Raw genomic sequence first — 5,254 nt, 5'->3', positions numbered from 1 at the left:
AAAAAACAAAAAAAAAAAAAAAGAAGGTATCTAGTTTGTCAAATTTAAGATCAATTTGTGTTCATATCTGTAAAGCTAGAATTTGTCGATTTTTTACCACTAAAATAACTTAAAATAGTACTTATTTGGCAGTTTTTAGTAGCATGGTGACAAACACCTTTAATTTAAAGAATCAGGAGTCAGAGTGTCAGAGTCAGGGTGATTTCTATGGCCAAGGCCACCTGGTTTACATAGTGGGTTTCAGGACAGCTGGAGTCACATAATGAGACCCTGTTTCAAAAGAAAGAAAGAAATTCAAGTTTGTTCTAAGCTACATACACATTGTGAATTCAAGGCCAGCCTAGGCTACATGAAACTATCTCAAAACAAGAAATGCTTTCAGTTGGTTTTTTTTTTTTTCATTTTCTATAAAGGATAGTATTGAATAAGATCAATATATTGAATAGTGGTACTATGTTGGTGGTTAATTTCCTATCTCTGATGTGGTAATTTATCTACATAGGAGAATAAACTTACCTTTGGGAAATACATACTAAGATATAATTATTGGTGCTGGAGAGATACCTGAGGGGTTAAGAGCACTGGCTACTCTTGCAGAGGTCCTGAGTTCAATTCCCAGCACCCATATGGTGGTTCACAACCACCTATAATGGGATCTGATGCTCTCTTCTGGCCTACAGCTACATGCAGACAGAGCACTCATACTCCCCCTCCCAAAAGATAGAATTATTCTCAAATGGTCCTGTGTCTGCTTCTGACCATTCATTATTTGCTAAGCTTATATGATGTAGTAGTTACGGATACTGCTAGAATAAGAGTGAAATAGATAAAGGATAATGCACACACAATAGTGTAAAATGTTATATGTTATGTGGGAAATTTGGATTAAGGATAGACATAGATTCAGCATGCTGTTTAAGCACGTCAAAGACTGAGGCAGGTAGAATGTTGTGCGTTTGAAATCAGCCTAGTTTACACTTTGAGGCCCTTTCAATGGGAGGGAAAAAACAAACCTGTGAGATGGCTCAGTGAGTAAAGGGTCTGACACCAACCTTGAAGACCTACGTCCCATTTCTGGGGCCCACATGGTGGATCTCCATTCCCAGGTCTTAGCTCAGTTGTGCTCATACACAGATGTATATAGATACATAAATAAATTTTAAAAAATTAGACACAAATCGTTGTAAGAAATGTATTTTCCATAAATCTGAACTTTTCTCAAATTGTTTGAAAAAGTAAGTAAAAAGCCAGGTGGCACACACTTTTAATTCCAGCCCTTGGGAGGCAGAGACAGGTGGATCTCTTTGAGTTCCATCCTGGCCTGGGCTACAGAACAAGTTCTAGGCCAACCAGTGTTGGTACATAGAGAAACCCTGTCTAGGAAAACCAGTAAGCCTGGTGTGATGGAATACAAATTAGAAAGGCAGAGACAAAAGACCAGCCTGGTCCAGGCCTGTCAGGGCTACGTAGAGAAACTTTGTTTCAAAACACATTTGTAAAACCATACATACACAAAAGAAACAAACAAACAAAAAAGATTTGATGTAACAAGCTATGAGCCTCATAGTAAAGTATAGAATAATAGAAGTGGGTTAATTTAAGTTGTAAGACTTCACTAACAGTAAGACTGAGCTAATAGATCAAACAATTTATAACTAATATTAAGTCTCAGAGTGATTATTTGGGAACTGATAAGAAACCTCCAGTTATAAGAGATGACTCAGTAGTTAGGAGTGCTTGCTGTTCTTCCAGAGGACCCAGAGATATTTCCTAGCACCCATACAGGGCAGTTCACAAGCATAACTCCAGCTTCAGCACTATCTTCTGGACTCTGCGGAGAGCCACACGCATGTGTGTATATTGTATATGTATGAGTGTGTAGTATATATTAAATATTATATTATGTGTTCATGTGTATGTATATATATAACCACACATACACATGAACACATAAAATAATAAAAGAATAAAATAGTCTATAAAAACTAGAGCTAGAAGCTACCTGTTAAGCCATATAATTTGTCTCTCAACTTGCATAAATTCTCCATGCTGTTTGGACCAGTGCACTCTCCTGTGTGTTCTGGCCATTCATCATTTTCTAGGATCTGTCTTGTGCTTTCAGTTCACTCTTTCTTTTAGTTATTTAAGAAGGGACCGAAGTTGTTCCCAACTCTTAAAAATTACCATCTTTCATATTTGGACTTGTTTTTGAAATTGTATTTTGCCACTGTGGCAGAGACTAACATAACAGATGTCTGTTTTTCTCCAGGAGCTTGGACAGACTTTGTTTGACTCTGGTAATTATATGATCAGAAAAGTTACTGCAATAGAGAAGTCATATAAAGAATAAAGATTGAGATTTTAACTTTCTTTTATTATAAAGATCACTGGGACAGAAAATTTTTGTTTTTTTTGCCTTGTTCCCGACTCTTAAAATGTAGAACAAAAAAGGAAGGAATGTACATGTGTATCTTCTGTTGGTAAGGATGTAAATTGATGTATTCGCTTGTGAACATAATTAACAGTGTCAATTAAATACAGAACAGACCATGTGCTAACTTGAATCCCATTTCAAGGAATTTATGTGTAAAATATGAATTACATTATTATTTGTAGACGGAAGTTTCTGTCTTGCCCAGTTCTGCAGCTGTTTAGTCCCAAGGAAACACACAGAGGCTTATATATTAATTTTAAACTGTTTGGCCTATTAGCTCAGGCTTATTATTAACTAGCTTTTGCAACTTAAATTAATGCATAATTCTTATTTATGTTTAGCCACTTGGCTTGGTACCTTTTATCAGTGAGGCATTCTTATCTTGCTTTCTCTACTTTTGGCTGGTGACTGCGTCTCTACCTTTTCTCTTCTCAGAATTCTCCTAGTGTGGGTGCCCCTACCTTTGCTTCCTGCCTGACATTTTATTAAACTGATATGAGTGACAAATCTTAACAGTGCACAAGAGCATTATCCCACAGCATTTCCCCTTTTTTCTTTTCAAAACAAAAACCTTAAATCTAATATCCTTTGCTTCACTTTTTCCTGATCATTATCCATAACAACTTGTAACTGGCGCTCTAAACAAAGGCAAACATTCATAATCCATTTTTTGGAAATGTGGGCATAGTTTTTTAGGCTACTTTCTGCTGATTGGGTGCACTGATAATCTTATGGTGAAACAAAGAAAATTTAAGATTATGGTCAAGTTCATAGTAGTCTGTGAGGCTGGATCATCTCAGGTAGCAGTCTGTTGCTCCATCTTCAGCAGTTAAACAACTCAAAGTCAATACAATAACATAGTATCCAAATTCTTTGTGTATTTTAGATCTGTGTGTGGCATTTTTTCTTACTCTTTCTTTTATTTTTACTTTTTCCTTTTTGGTTTTTTGAGACAGGGTTTCTCTGTGTATCTTTGGTTGTCCTGGATCTTACTCTGTAGACCAGGTCGGCCTTGAACTCTCAAAGATACTCCTGCCTCCTCCCAAGTTCTGGGTTTAAAGGCATGTGTCACCACGCTCGACAACTCTATTTCCTTTTCCTTTCTTTCTTTTTTTTTGGGGGGGGACTTTCTCTATTTTTCTTTTCTCTTCCAAGCCTATGCATATTTTTAAACACACTGTTAACCATTTAGTTGTGTTTTTTTTTTCTTTTTTTTTTTTTTTTGAGGGGGGACATTTTCAACACAAAGACCAGAAAAGCAAAGCAGCCAGCCCATTGGCTCTTAGGTCTACCTTTTACTTGGTGATTCTTTCTGGATAGCTATCTTTTCTTTGGGGATCTAGATGTCCTAGGTCTCTTGACTTACCAAAGATGGGTGTTTTCTGTTTTCCTGCAAAGACAAGAACCAAACCCTGCCCCAACCCTTATGAGGTTCCCTTACCATCTGTATGATTGTCATCTCTGTGGATGAGCTGTTATTTCTCTTTCTCAAGAGGTTTCTTCTTTTAAAATTTAATCTTTTTTATAAATATTTATTTACTTATTATGTATACAATATTCTGTATGTATGCCTGCAGGCCAGAAGAGGGCACCAGACCTCATTACAGATGGTTGTGAGCCACCATGTGGTTGCCGGGAATTGAACTCAGGACCTTTGGAAGAGCAGGCAATGCTCTTAACTACTGAGCCATTTCTCCAGCCCTAAAATTTAATCTTGATTAATTTTGATGGTATCCATAGCTTTTCTTCTGTGGAAACAAGAGAGAAACCCCTTCCCCAACGTAGCATATCTAGTTTCCATTCTGAGGTCACCGGCTGATTTAATTCAGAAGTTTTTTCCATTGTCCAGTGTCTTTCTGCAGCTCTCTGAGGGCATCCGTATCTTTAGGTGATCCTGAAAAGATCATCTTTTGGGTTAATTGTCAAGTCCAGAAAGAGGTAGCTGTATCATTTTTTGTCCAGTCTGTGTAATGGGAAAGTGCAGGGCTTGTCTCAACTCCTGGTTAGAGTAATTTGTTAGTCTGGATCATCTCAGCTATCCACCTCGAAATTTTTTCGAGCAGTTTGTTGTCCAGTGGTGATCTTCAAGTGGTGCTATCAGCTGTATGACAATATATGAACCAGCTATAATCTTTGTTGTAGGTCCCCATCTTCTTCCTGGAGACTTCAGATATTATTGTAGGAAAATTTTTGTTCACTGTGGAAAATTGAAACATTATTCAGATCAAAACGGAAAGTTTGAATTTTGATAGACATATATCCAAAGAAAGGTAGCACAGCTAGGTCAGTTATTTGGTAGAGCATGAGACTCTTAATCTTAGGGTCACAGGTTCATGACCCAAACACTGGGTGCCAATTGTAGTGCGATTAATAAAAACCCAGAGACAGATACTGGAGTTCCACCTGAAAGTCAAGAAAGCAAAACAGCCAGCCACTGGCTCTTACCTCTACCTCAGTCCAAAAAGGCAATCCTGCCTCCAGGAATCCTCAGTATGAGACTGACTGAGAGCTATCTTCTTCTGTCTTACATTCCTTTCTAGGTCCCACACTGGATGCCATTTGTAGATGGAAGTTTCTGTCTCACCCAGTCTCGTAGCCATTCAGTCTCAAAGAAACACACAGAGGCTGATATTAATTATAAATTGTTTGGCCTATTAGCTCCGGCTTGTTACTAACTAGCTCTTACAACTTAAATTGTCTGTGGTTAGCCATGTGGCTTGGAATCTTTTTTTTTTTTTTTTTTTGTTTTTTCGAGACAGGGTTTCTCTGTGGCTTTGGAGCCTGTCCTGGCACTAGCTCTGTAAGACCAGGCTGGTCTCG

The 5,254-nt window shown here is 37.8% G+C and overlaps 1 protein-coding gene across 4 annotated transcripts in view; it reads left to right on the top strand.

Moving 5' to 3' along the window:
- Positions 1–5,254, top strand: part of Rhot1 (ras homolog family member T1) — a 73,335-nt gene that overhangs the window by 8,964 nt on the left and 59,117 nt on the right. The gene's annotated exons all lie outside the window — the stretch shown is intronic.

This window comes from Microtus ochrogaster, chromosome 7 (assembly GCF_000317375.1).
Source record: "Microtus ochrogaster isolate Prairie Vole_2 chromosome 7, MicOch1.0, whole genome shotgun sequence".
NCBI lineage: Eukaryota > Metazoa > Chordata > Mammalia > Rodentia > Cricetidae > Microtus > Microtus ochrogaster.
This window is presented reverse-complemented; position numbering and strand designations above follow the sequence as displayed.